Source organism: Cricetulus griseus, assembly GCF_003668045.3.
Source record: "Cricetulus griseus strain 17A/GY chromosome 1 unlocalized genomic scaffold, alternate assembly CriGri-PICRH-1.0 chr1_0, whole genome shotgun sequence".
Taxonomy (NCBI): domain Eukaryota; kingdom Metazoa; phylum Chordata; class Mammalia; order Rodentia; family Cricetidae; genus Cricetulus; species Cricetulus griseus.
The window spans coordinates 160,674,108-160,688,364 of NW_023276806.1; the positions used below are offsets into that span (position 1 = coordinate 160,674,108).

At 39.7% G+C, this 14,257-nt stretch overlaps 1 protein-coding gene and 1 long non-coding RNA gene across 5 annotated transcripts in view; one reads left to right on the forward strand and one right to left on the reverse strand.

Moving 5' to 3' along the window:
* Positions 1–1,202: 1,202 nt before the first annotated feature.
* On the reverse strand, positions 1,203–11,462 carry LOC100766434. Its single transcript, XR_004772015.1, has 3 exons — positions 11,282–11,462; positions 2,595–2,682; positions 1,203–1,636 (listed from the first exon to the last, which is right to left on the reverse strand). It is a non-coding gene; the product is annotated as an uncharacterized LOC100766434 (long non-coding RNA).
* Positions 11,463–11,584: 122 nt separating this feature from the next.
* Cep83 (centrosomal protein 83) overlaps positions 11,585–14,257 on the forward strand; it is a 107,844-nt gene continuing 105,171 nt past the window's right edge. For 2 of the 4 annotated variants that reach the window (XM_035450692.1, XM_027392658.2), the window contains exon 1: positions 11,587–11,906. The gene's annotated coding sequence lies outside the window, so the exon portion shown is untranslated. Of the gene's footprint in view, positions 11,907–14,257 lie in introns of all 4 variants that reach the window. The other 2 variants (XM_027392657.2, XM_027392656.2) reach the window with 2 other exon arrangements.

The window sequence follows — 14,257 nt, forward strand, 5'->3', positions numbered from 1 at the left end:
ATAATTTCTTCCAGGGGCCAACAAAAGTCCCATTAGACTCTAAGTTATGGTTACTCTTTGGGCATTTTGAACTCTGGGTCCAGCTGAGAACTCGCAAGGATTTCCCATCTTGGCAGGGATAACTGAGCTAGATCAATAGGAAAACAAAATGCTACTAGGCAGAGAAAAACACATAGGTGACCAATCTGGTAACATTTTGATTCCAAATTGTAACTGTGGGAGGACATGTGCAGCAATTCCAGAGTGAGACGTAAATAATTGTCAATATACATTTTTCATCAGGATTAGAAAAACAACGGAAGGAAAATAGAATCAGACAGTGGAGTAGAAAGACAAGCAGCACTTGAACCCTCAAGCTCACTGGGTGACAGGAACTGTAGTTTGCCTTAACAAATTACATTCTCAAGAGGATAGGCCCATGGGGATCAGGGAAGAGCAGCTTCCCAAACATGGTGGCTTAAAAGAGGCTACAATGACAAGAAGGAAAAGTAGGACTGAAAAGACTATGAAAAAGGCAAGAAATATAGATATGAAAGTTATGAAGTAACAAATATCAGGAAATGATACTTATGAAGAAGATAAAGTAGATGACGAAGATGAAAGACCCAAATAAGAACTCTGGATAAACTGTTTCCAGCAGGGTATTAGAGAGATAACTCAGCCAGTAAAGTGCTTATCTAATATGACAGATAACCCAGTACTGAGAGAGCAGAGACAGGCAGATCCCTGAAACTCACTGGCCAGCCAGCCTATCTGAACTGATGAATTACAGGTTCAGTGTGAGACCTTGTTCAAAAAAAAAAAAAACTGGATAGATGATAAATAAAAGCATCCAAAGTCAATCTCTGTCCTCCACACCCATGTGCACATATGTGCAGACAGACACACATGAGCAGGCACACATACCAAACACACATAACTATCTCCAGTAGAAACTAATAATGGCATGGTTCATGTGCTAAGATTAAGACACAAAATAAAAACACTACCAAAAATGCCATCAAAGCTGACATTACTGAGAAGTAGCTACTGGGAAATAGCAAACTAGGAAAGCATTTCTTAATGGTATTGTAAAATTTCCTAACAAAAATGTGAAAAACTCTCTGTAAAAAAAGAACAACTTAAAAAAGACCAAAACAAGCATGCACGCATGCATGCACGCGCGCACGCACGCGTGCGCGCGCAACACACACACACACACACACACACACACACACACACACACACACACACACACACACTTCAGCAAAGAGTTTAAAGCAATTCACTAAAAATATGGCTGGCTGTGATGGTAAAACTGTGAACATGAATTACACCGGCAATGAAGTGTGACAGCCAAAGCCTGGATAGGAAACCTTAGGGATGGGTTTACAGCAACACTACTGATATTGGAGGCTGAGATACTTCTTTTAAGTTCTAATGTATCTCCTGCTAACCATAAGCAAAATGTAAAAGATGTGGTGAAATTTTCCCCAAAGTTTCCAAGTGACTTCTGAGGTCAAAAGAAGAAAAATCTTGTAACTCAATCAGAAATGTGAACATTGGTGCAGGCTGGAAAGTTCCATCTTGTTTTCCAGGCTGGAACTGAACTCCTGAATTTTAATCTCCCAAAATTTCTTATTCTGTATCCAATATCCTGGTTGAAAAGAAAAAAGATAAAAACATCAAAACAGTCACTTTGTCATAAACAAATTATCTTTGTATTATTTGTAATACATGCACACCAGAGAGCAAGAGAGAGAGAGAGAGAGAGAGAGAGAGAGAGAGAGAGAGAGAGAGAGAGAGAGAGAGAGAGAGGAGAGAGAGAGAGAGACAGAGCAAGAGAGCAAACTGAGGACTATAGTTAGCCAACAGCCTTCCAAGTGTTGTATCTTGAGGATTCATCACAGCCTTAAAGCTATGAGCTGTAAACTTTCTGGATTGCTCCCTACCAATGGCTGAGCACAGCATTGTCTGTCCAAAACTGGGACCTCTCAAGTTATTTCCTGCACTTTGGGGTGCCCTTATTGTCATGGCCAAGGCTTTCTTGGAGCTCTATTGTAGGGTCTACAAGAGTCTGAAGGCTCTCCTGGTCCACTTCTTTCTCCCTTGTATTTTAAACTCCATTTCCTTTAATCAATACTGTGCATGTCTTCTTCTATCTTGAGTACTTCTCTCAGAACTCAGTCTAAGTTCTGTACTGCAGGATGTCTAGTATTCCTGGAGTTTCCTAAAATGCTATAGCATTAGTCCCCAGTCTTGAAGCAACATCTAATTTATAAAAAAAAACTTCTTTTGAGAACAACTCAGAGTGTGAATATTAAGATCACAAAATTTTTAGAGTTGTAAGAGACCTTATAGATTAAAAAAAAAGAGAGAGAAGCGTGATCACATCCTTTTTCTTTATTCTCTCAATTCTTTTTTTTTTCTACTTGTATTCTCTTCTAGCCTAATTCTTTATCCTCAATTGAAATTGATGACTTTATATAATAGGTTATAAGTATCAAAGAGGCTGTATAGCTTCAGAATTCAGAGAAAAATTAGAAAGCAATAATTTTCTTCATGGTAAACTAGGAAAAAACTAGTGGATAGAGACATTTATGTAAATAACCTACCCTTTGAATTCTGTGAATATAATGTTTTGTGGTCTCAGTGTTTTCCAAGTTTAGTCTCTCTGGAAGATGCTCTTTGAAAATGGAGGTGCTGTGAAATAACCAACAGTAGATAGTATCATTTATAAAAGGGTGAAGAACTGTGTTGGATGTTTCTCTTCCACTCACCAGTTCCCAAATAATCACTCAGAGACTTAATATTACTTACAAGTGATGGGCCAATAGTTCAGGCTTGTTACTAGCTAACTTACACTTAAATTAACCCACATTTCTTATTTACCTTCTGCCACATGGCAGTATCTTTATTGGCATGACATGTTCACCTCCCGCTCCCTCTGTACCTGCCTGGTAACTCCTCACACTCTGCCCTTCTCCTTCCCATCATCCTTAGTTTGATTGCCCCTCCTTTACTTCATGCCTGGATATTGGCCAATTCTTGTTTTATTATATCAATCCAAGTGACAAATCTTTACAGTGTACAAGAGGATTATTCCATAACATAGAACTTTGGCTTATAGTTGTTTGATAGATATGTAAAAGTGATTTTTTTTATCATGGTAAGCATGACTTTATCGATTCTTCCAGAGACCTCATTATTTGGAGCATGCATCTTCATGGAGAACATTACTCTTGAAAGGGACAAAACTTGGGTTTGGGACAAGCCCTTTAGATATTACCATGATTTTTGGTCTTTCAAGGAGCCACAGTACAGAAAGATACTCAATATATATTTGTTTTAGGTTTTATGGTCACATGATGTGAAAAACAGGGGTGTGTGTCAGGGGTAGTGCCTAAAAAGCCTCCTGAGCATCAGTTATGGAAACAGAAATCTGGTCTAGAGGAGGAAAATAAAAAAAAGAGAGAAGATGAATGAGAACCTGAGATAAAGCATAATTATTAAAGAGAATGAGGGAAAGAGGAGCAAACAGATGAAAGAAAAATGTGTGTGGATTTTAAGACAAATATCTAATTTTCCACTGAGCTACAGGAAGAACTTTTTACTCTTTGACATTACATAATACAAGATATTCCTTATGTATTATTTCTGTCCCTGGCAGCAAACTATAAAATGTGAAAAGCAATATTGTGATGCCTGCTTTCTGTTAGTTCTTATATCCTATACTATTCTATGTTTTGCTCAAATATTCCAAATTTCCTCACTTTTTCTTATTCAAAATTTAAACTTATAAAAAGATTTCCTTATTATGTTTCTTAAGTCCTATTATTCCATGAATTAGTAGTGTTTTTTGGTTGATAATACCAAAGCCTTTAATTTTATAGCATTTATCACCATTGATCTGCCAATAGTAGACTAGCTCATTTATTATTGTTTGGGCACTTATTTTTTTTCTGCAGTTTGAATGTATTCCTCAATGTTATAGTGTGTTGTTCACATGGTTCCCAGATGCTCAATGGGTAAGAAAATGTACAGATGCTGAAATGCCTTTTATAAAATGTATTTGTACATAACATAAATGTATATTCTCCTGCATCCTTTTAAAATTAGACCAAACACACACACACACACACACACACACACACACACACACACACACACACACACACGACACACTTTGGTTTTTTGAGATACGATTTCTCTGTGTAGCCTTGGCTATTCTAGAACTTGCTCTGTAGACCAGTCTGGTTTCGAACTCACAAGAGATCTGCCTGCACCTGCCTCCCAAGTGCTAACATTAAAGGCATGTGCCACCACCACCTACTTCTAAACCTATATTATTTATTGTTGTAGGTTGGATCTTAAATGCCCTACTCAAATGTCATTTGGTAATCAGTGGCTTCCCAGTGTGTTACCTTTAGGAGATAGTAGAGCCTTTACAGGGTGGGGCCTACTAGGACGTTCTTTATTATGGGGAGCATGTCCTTGAAGGGAATAGTGGAATCCCATCCTATCACTTATTTTTCACTTCTCACCTATGAACTTGAGCAATTCTGCTAAACTATGTCAGTGGTTCTCAACTTTCCAAATGCTTCAATCCTTTAATACAGTTCCTCATGTTGTGGTGACCCCCAACCAAAACATTTTTATTGCTACTTCATAACTGTAATTTTGCTACTGTTATGAATTGTAAATATCTGTGTTTTCTGATGATCTTAGGTAGAAGGGTCATTTGAACTCCAAAAGGGCCGAGACACACAGGTTAGAACTGATGAACTATATATTCTTTGTCATAGTGTGTTGCCCCGATAGTGGTCCAAAAGGCAACAGGCCTACTGTAAGTCACAAACTCTTCTAAATTGGCCATCTCAAGTTTTTGTTATAAGCTGACACACATGTAAAGACTACTACAATATAAATACTATGTGATTAAGGAATGACAAATTTTTGGATGTGTACAGTACAGTTCATATTTTTTTCCAGTTTTTAGCTCTGGATGTCCTGGAACTCACTCTGTAAACTAGGCTGGCCTCGAACTCAGGGCCTTGAACTCAGGCTATGTCTCCGATGGCTAGAATTAAAGGCATATTCCACCACACTTGGCCATAATTATTTTTCAGTATCAAAAGATCAGTGGTTGGTATGACCGTGCTTATCATGTTCACCATGTATAATAGGTTTTAAATGAAAAAACATACAAATGGGTTAAATTTGAATTAACTTGGAGCATATATATGGGTTTCATTATAGCAATTTCATGTATTATGTGTGTGTGTGCCATTATACTTTATTTGTTCCTCTCCTTCAATGTCCATTCTCCTACTCTCCTTTTAAAATTAAAGTGTGTGTGTGTGTGTGTGTGTGTGTGTGTGTGTGTGTGTGTGTGTGTGTGTGTGAACATGATGTGCATGCATGACACACATGCAAAGGTCGGAGTGGAGTCTGTCCTCTCCTACTTTTAGGTGGGTTCCAGGGATCAGACTCAGGCTTGTGTGCAAGTGCTTTTACTGGTGAACCCATCTTGCAAGCCTTCTATTTCCCTCTTGCTGGTCCCTTTTCTCCTTTCAAATAATTTCCTTTGTTTTCATCAGACACAATCTTTTCAAATGGATATTTTCCATTTACAGAATCCATGAATATCAACCTATTGGTCCTCAGGGCTGATTTGTGCTTCACTTTCCTCTGAGAGTGAGAAACTAAGCAGTTTCCTGTAATAGTCAAGTTTCTTGGTATCAGGGAGTGGCTTTCCTAGTAGTCATTATTTTAATGAATTGAAAGGCATAATTTCTATCAATACTTTAAAATATATAAGCTATTGTAGCATAGTTAATATAGGATAAAATGCACTGAGATAAAATGTAGAACCGTTTAATCATTAAGATCCTTTAGACTCCTTTCCTATCATGTTTCTGTGTTTTTAAGTCACCTTGAAATTTATAAAACTTTTTCTTGGATTCCATATGAACAGAACCAGATATGTACTCTGATGTGCCCAGCAACTTCTGTTTATAAAAAACTATTTGTGAGATTTATCCATGTTACTGAGTGTATAGACAAGCATGTTCCTTTAATTGATGAATTGTAGTCTAGTGTGTGACTGTATAATTATGTTTTAACTTTTTTTCCTGTGATAGTTAAGGGGTTACTTTTTGTTTTTATGAATAAGGCTTTCCTAAACATGTGAACTTGAATTTCATTTCAGTCAAGTAACTGAGATTAATGAATTGTGCATAGGTTAGATTGTAAAGAAAATGGGAAAGTTTTCTATTGTATATTACAATAAACTAACACCATCGATGTGTGAGTTCCAGCTGATTTATATCTTCACTGACATCTGAGCTATACAAAACTGACTTCAGCTCCTCAAGTGTGTGAAATGGAATCCACTATACTTTAAACCCGAATTTTCTTGTGACTAAGATTATTGAACATTCTTCTTTGGTTTCAAGATACTCAAAATTTATTCCTTAATCATTTAAAAATTTAGGTTATTCATTTTTCATTTTTGAGACAGGGTCTCATATGGTTTATGTTGTTTTCAAAATTTCTACATAGTTTAAGATGATCCTGAACTTCTGATCTTCCTTCCTGCTCTCACCTCTTCTGTGCTGTGATTCCAGGAGAGTGTTTCACTGTGCTTGGCACCTTAATTATTTTAAAATGTATGATTCAAAAGTATGAAATGTTTTTACAATGTTGCACTATAACCCATCTCTAGAACTTTTTTCATCTTGAATAACTGATACTTTGTACTAGAAGTTACTAGCAGTAACTTCTGGTTTCTACCTACCCCCAGAGTTGACAACTATTATTCTGTGATTTAACTAACTCATAAGTGGAAGTATAAATATTCCATTTGTTCTTTTTCTGACTGGTTATATTTTTATTGTATGAACAGATACTATCCACACGGTCCATCTATGTTGTAGCATAGGTCAGAATTCCTTTCTTCATAAGAGTAAACTGTTTTATTGTATGAATATTACATTGTTCACTTACTCATCCATGCAGAAATTTTTCCATGTTTTAACTGTTTTGAAAAATTTTGCTACAAACCTATATTTGAGATTAGCAGATTATTTTGTAATTCTAAGTTTTTAGTTACTGTCACCCTGTTTTACAGAGTAGTTTTACAATCTTACCAACAATTCACAAGAGTTTCAGTTTCTTCACATCCTCACCAATATTTATTTCCTGGTTGTGTATTAGTTGCTGGTCAATTAGTCAATTTAATGAGTGTGTAATGGCAACTCAATTTTGAATCTATATTTGATTCACGATACTGAGCATCTTTTCCTGTGCTTATTTGCCATCATTGGAGAAATGCCTATTGTAGTGTTTTCTGTCTCCCCTGCTTTTTTCAGAATGGGTCTCATCATGCAGCCCACGCTGGCCTCAAGCTCATATTCCTCCTGCCTCCACCATTACCACTTCCAGCTTTCTGTTTTGTTTTATGCTGGGATTACAGGTATATACCTTTTTATGTAGTCCTGGGGATCCAAACCAAGGCTTTGTGCATGCTAGGCAAACCACCACCAATTAGGCTATACTCCTAGTTTCAACCCTCAGTTTTTAATTTTATTTTCCAATTTTTTTTCAAGTCTTCATGTCTGTGGGTATGTAGGCTCATGTGTGCTCAGATGCCTGAGGCCAGTAGAAAGCACAGGAGTCTCTGGAGTTGAAATCACAGGTAGTTGTTGGCTGCTTGGTGTGGATGCTGGGAATTGAATACTGGTCCTTTACAAGAGTACTGAGCCGGTTCTCCAGCCTCCCTGCCTGTGTTTTTGAGTAGATTTCCTATTTCACCATTAAGTTTTCAATAGATAACCAAAGACTTTCTAACATTAATGAGTTTTGAACCTTATAAAATATTTTTCTGCATCTATTAGGATTATGGCTTTGTTTTATTTTTGTCCAAACCTGGGTATTTTTTGGTTTTGTTTTTTTCAAGACAGGGTTTCTCTGTGTAGATTTGGAGCCTGTCCTGGAACTAGCTCTTGTAGACCAGGCTGCTCTCGAACTCACAGAGATCTGCTTGCCTCTGCCTCTGAAGTGCTGGAGATAAAGGTGTGCGCCACTACTGCCGAGCATACTTGGGTAACTTATCAGATACATGATTTACAAATATTTTCTCCTAATCTATGAATCAAATTTATTCATTGGTAGTGTCTTTTATGCATGTGTTATGAGTGTGCAGGTATACTTGTGTATATGAATGTGTGTGGAGGCCAGAGGACAATCGTGGCTGTTTGTTTGGGTGCCAGTATTATACTGTTTGTGTCACTATGGCTCTGTAATATAATTTGAAGTCAGAAACTGCTATATATCTATCATTTTCCCCCTTCAGGATTTCTTTGACTATCTGGGGTTTTTCATATGACCATATAAATTTTGGATGTTTTTCCTCCCCTGCTATAGAAACTTTTGTGTTAATGCTATGCCCAATTGTAGTGGAAGTAGATTTCCTATTTCACCATTAAGTTTTCAATAGATAACCAAAGACTTTCTAACATTAATGAGTTTTGAACCTTATAAAATATTTTTCTGCATCTATTAGGACTATGGCTTTGTTTTATTTTTGTTCCATTAATAGTTTGAATCCCTGCCCTGTATTAAATTTCACCCTCTTTGGCCATGGTATCTACTTTTCTATATTGTAAATTTTAATTTGCTAATATTTTGAGAATTTAAAAGTGTGTTTATGAAGAATATTGGTCTGTGATTTTCTTACAAAATGTTCTTGACAAATTTTGGTACTAAGATTATGTTGAACCCATGAAACTGGAGAGTGTTGTTTAATGTTTTGTTTTCTGAGACAGGATAGGAATGGAACTTTTCCTAAAAGGTTTGATAAAATTCACTAGTACAGCTAGCTTTTGATTACAATTTGTTCTATACTGAATCACTTAAATGTTTTCATTCCTTTTTATGTCAGCTCCTGTCTTGCATCCTACCCTTCCTCCTTCCTTCCCTTGGGTCTCACACACGCTAGCAAGTGTTCTTTTACTGAGTTCTATTCCCCCAGCCTCATGGTAGCTTTGGCAATCTACTTAAGTTGTTTATTTATTTATTTTGGTTTTTTGAGACAGGGTTTCTCTGTGTAGCTTTGCAGACCACCAGGCTGGCTTCGAACACAGAGATCGCCTGCCTCTGCCTCCTAAGTACTGGGATTAAAGGTGTGTGCCACCACCACCCTGCTTAAATTGTTTATTAGCATAAGTAACCTAAGTATCTCTTTAAAAGCTACATAATTCTATTAGTACTGGGACTATAATAGTGTGTAAATTTACAAATACAAAAGCAAATGACAAGAAAAAAGAAATGTGTAATATATAGCAGAAAGATATATGTGCAGAAGGAGCCAACTCCAGTGGTAGAGGGAATTACAGGATAGTGTGAAAAACATCTGAGGGACTTGAGAAGGGTGTTAGTCCAGGTAGAAAAGTCAGAAGCAAGACATGCCAGTGTTAAGTTAGTTTGCATATCTATAGGTAAGTTAGTCAAATTTATGGCAAAAGACCACCAAACAAACAAACACATCCTAGACTCAGATCCCAAAATCACACACTTGGACACACACTGAGGACCTGCAGTCAACTGGTTCTCCTTTCCCGGGAACATCTTAAATTAAAAAAATAAAATATGGCTTCACTTTTTTTTTTACCTCACTTTCATAAAACAAATTTATGAATTTAAAAATCCCAAACAAGGTTAAAACATCAAAAAGATAAAAATTACTGTCTCATTCCTTTTTTTAATTTTATGTGAGTTTTGCCTTCATACATGTCTGTGTACCACGTGTGTGCCTTGTGCCTGTAGAGGCCAGAAGAGGGTGCAATATCCTTTGGAACTGGAATTTCAGATGGTTATGAACAACCATGTGGGTGCTAGGAATTTTCTCTGGAAGAGCAGCCAGTGCTGTTAACCACTGAGCTATCTCTCCAGTCCTGTCTCACATTTAGGTTTTTGTACTCATATATATCAACACACATGAATTCATGTTTTGTACATTATGATCTGTATTTTGCGTTTATTCTTGGGCAAATACAACCCACATTCTATGGATATATGTAATGGAATGCTTTAATGGGTCAAGAGTATTCTATGTGCACACCTTTTGTCAATTTTTATTATTTAGGTGTTGAAATTTATACTTGATTTTTTTAAGAATTGTATGTTGGGAATATTTTCTTGCAAATCATACAAATATATTTTCTATGGCTATTTTCAATTTTATGGGTTATATTACATTCTTTGTTATTTCTTGTAGTTCATAGAAAAGCCTTAGAAAAGACCTTCATAACTAATCTCAGGGTTATCAGTATAGTCACCTTTGATTTTCTATTTAAAAATTACTATTTTTAGTTATGTGTGCCTACATGTGGGTACATTCACATGAGTGCAGGTGCTCACAGAGGCCAAAGGGGTCAGATTCCCCTGGAGCTGAACAGACAGATGTGAGCAGTAGGACTTGGGTTCTGGTTACCAAATTTGGGTCTGTTGGAAAAGCAGGAAGCTCTCCAAACCACTGCGCCATCTCTTTACCACAGATTTTCTATTTTTAATGGTTTATTTTCTTTCTTTAAGTGTGCATCTAGCATTTACTCTTGTGTGAGAAATAAAGCTTTTCAATTGCTAGTTATTTCTCCAGTCACCTTTCCCTCACTTACCAGTGATTTTTAACGGATGGTTTTATGGCTACTACTGTTGATGTCAGGATGTGGGAAAACTGATCGTGAATGTGTCTCCCACGTATCTCCTTTATATAACCCACCCATAACAGTATGCTTCGGATGCACCTCCATCCCCATTTCCACAAAAATGTGATGGTTTGCCATTCTACTCAGAGCCTGGATATAACAGGAAACATAAGCTATGCTTCGCGATGCACTATGGACACAGGACGCCTGTTTCTCTCACGGCCTACCTTGAAGCGCTGCAAGCCTAGCTCATGTCAGCCTTTAGGTTACAAATATTATCAAAGCTGGCACCAAGTGTCAACTTGAGTTTTTACAGCCTGAAGACTAGCAGCTCACTGTCACTCCCTAGGAGGAGGCGAGCCTACAGGATGAAACTGGAGCAAGGAGGTCCTGACCTGACTTCCCTGGTGACAAGCTGGGGGCGACTCCGCACTCGCAGGCTGACTGGGTGCCAGAGCTCGAAAATCCGCCCAGCAGGCACGATGGCAGGCAGCCTGCAGGGACAGAGGTGGCGGGGAGAGGAGCACCGTCCAGGCCCTCAGAAAAGGAAGTGTGACAAGAGCGGGACGAGGGCAGAGAGTCCCTCAACCCACCGGGCTTTGAGGTGACACCGGCTCCACGACACGAGTGTCCGGGGCGTGACCTGCCCTTTCCCGGGCTCGCGGGCTTTCGACGCGGCCCGCAGGGGACATCGCAGAGTGGCGTGTTCCCACTGTGCCCACCGCAGCAGCCGCTGCCAGCGCAACGGTCGCCTGCGTCCCCCACCAACGGCTCCAGGCCGGCCGGGGCGGCGCGCGGCGTTGATGACGTACGGGGGCGGGACTTCCTGCGCGCGCGCCGCTGCGGCTCCGGACCCGGTCGGCTCGGCGCCGCCGAGTGGCGGGCTGCTGGGCTGAGGGGGCGGCGTGTTTGCTGAGGAGGCCGGGCCGCGGAGGAGGAGCCGGGCTTGCCGCCGCCGCCCTCTCGGCCCTTCGAGTTTCCCGGGCTACCTCCGCTCTCCCCAGGCTCCTCTGCAACCCGCGGCGCGAGCGGCTGCCGGGACCGCCCCAGGCGTGGCGGGCTGGGCCGACACCCCAGCCGTGGGACCCGACCCCTCGGCCCCAATGCCTGGGCGAGCGGAGCGGAGTGACTGGCGGTGGTCAGAGCCGAGCCGGGGTCCCCCGGGGGCGAGCGCGGCCAGGTTGCTCGGGCAAGCTGCAAGGACCGTGCGTGAGTTTGGTAAGTGACCTCTCATTTTAGGCATGCTGGGCGTCTGGTTGGGACCCTGCAGCCCTCCTCTTCCGCGTTCGTCCTTGAACCCCGGTTTTGTTCCCTGGTAAAAGTAGTGGAAGCTCGTGTCGGGAAGGCAGGCCGTGCGGTGAGTTCTGGAAGCAGTTTTTAGAAGCACGTGCAACTCCTTAAGGGACTCTTTGGTGCACTGCGGCATGGTCGCCAGCTGAGTAATTGGCTTAATGTAAAGCACCCCCAGTTTAATTTGTGATGGAAAAGCTACGCTGTCATTTTCCTTGTCCTTTAAGGCAGTTGTGGCCGTGATGTGTGCAGGTGTGGCTGAGATAAGGTCTGAAATTTGTTAAGTGTGTTTTGTTCTTGATAGTTGGATATTGCTGTTGCTGAGGTTTTGGGCTTGATAACTTTGGCACATCCTTAGTTCAATTTCAGACAATAATAAAAAGACGCTTGGCTAAGGATAAATTTGTTCTGAACTCTTAAGTATATGACAAATTAATAATACGTTCATAATAATACGTACTAAACTGAGGTGTAAAGAACTGAGTAGGTTGTTAAAGCTGTGCTTCTGTTACCAAGCAACATCACTGTAAACAAGTCTAATTTCAACTACAACACAATTAAATGTGGCCTATTAATCTGAGTTCAAAGTTCTCCAAATGTATGCTTTTAGCCTTATAGGTGGTTACATTTCTCATCTTTCGTATTCAGATTTGATTTCAAACCACTTTAATTAGAATTAATAGAATGCTTTGATTTTTCTATGTCACACATGACACTTTGGAGAGTTGCAAATGGATTTGAGTTGCTCTTTGGTTCTTACTTATTCCAGAGTATGATGGGTATTTGTCTTTGAGTATTTCTTTTCTAATAAGATAAAGTATGCAGACTATATTTAGTAATATTCTCAAATAATAGGATGATAGCAATTTGGAGTTACAACATTTGAGAGTTTACAGAACATACTTTTTTTTTTGAGACAGGGTTTCTCTGTAGCTTTGGAGTCTTGGTATTGTTGTAGGCTCACTTTCCACTTGTTGAACCCTTAATGATATAACTTGTATGGTAAATTAAATTTTTTATTTAATTTACTTTCTTACATGGTCTGTTAGGTGGGGAAAGCGATTAAGACAGGGTCTAGCTTTGTAGCGCAGGCTTACTTTGAATTGACAGTTTCTCTGCCTCAGCCTGTCATGGTGGAAGCTTTGCCCCTGTCCCTGGCATCTGTATACCCAAAGAGTCTAGAATGTCATGGTGGAGGCTTCACCCCAGATCCTGGCATCCATATACCCAAAGAGTCTCCCTGGAAGTTCCACTAGGATGACACTGTAACAGGTACTTGTGAGTAGGAACTGAGGCTGCCTAGGAATTGACATAGGCCTTGTTATGCTAGTAGGCACTACAAGCATGAGATAAGAAGAGTGACCCCTTTTAGCTAGTAGGAAGTCCTGGAAGGGACGCTGGCTTTTGTCTAAATGCCAGACTTTGGGAAAAGGAATTTCTTGGGTCCTAACAGGAACACAGGCCTGAATGACTGGCTTAAATGATCTTTTTGTTGTTGTTTGTTTCTGCATTGTGTATGTGTGTCCCCTGTTTTAAATTGAAACAGGGTCTTATACTGTAGCTCAGGCTGATTTGGAACTATGTCTTTCATTGACTTCGAACACCTGGCAAATCCTTGTGGCTCAGTCTCCTCAGTGTTGGGACTGCATGTATGAGCCACCATCCCTGACAGTTGATGTCTTTAAATTCAAACTATTAGTTTGGTGGTTTGAATGTAATTGGCCCCTCTATAAGCTTATAGGGAGTGGTACTATTAGGAGGTGTTGTTTTGTTGGAGTAAGGTGTAACCTTGGAGGAAGTGTGTCACTGGGGTAGGGCTTTGAGATTTCCTTTGCTCAAGCTTTGCTCAGTGTGACAGACTACTTTCTGTTGCCTGCAAGATGTAGGACTCCCAGCTCCTTCTCTAGCACCATTTCTGCCTGCATGCTGCCATGTCCCACTATGATGATAATGGACTGAACCTTTGAGCTGTAAGTCACCCCAATTAAATGTTTTCCTTTATAAGAGTTGCTGTGGTCATGGTGTCTTTTTATAAGAGTTGCTGTGGTCATGGTGTCTCTTAACAGCAATAGAAACCCTAACTAATACAATTAGTGATAAGAATTGGAACATCAGGATTATACACCCTAACTTAACCTGTGTAGGTTTCATTTTAGTTCTCACTTCCTGTGTCCTACAATGCTGATGTTGAAGTAATGAGCCATTGAGGAATTGGGTAAGACAGAGGGAAAAAGAAAAAAAACAAAAAACAACCAAGAATGATTCATATTGTGTGATGT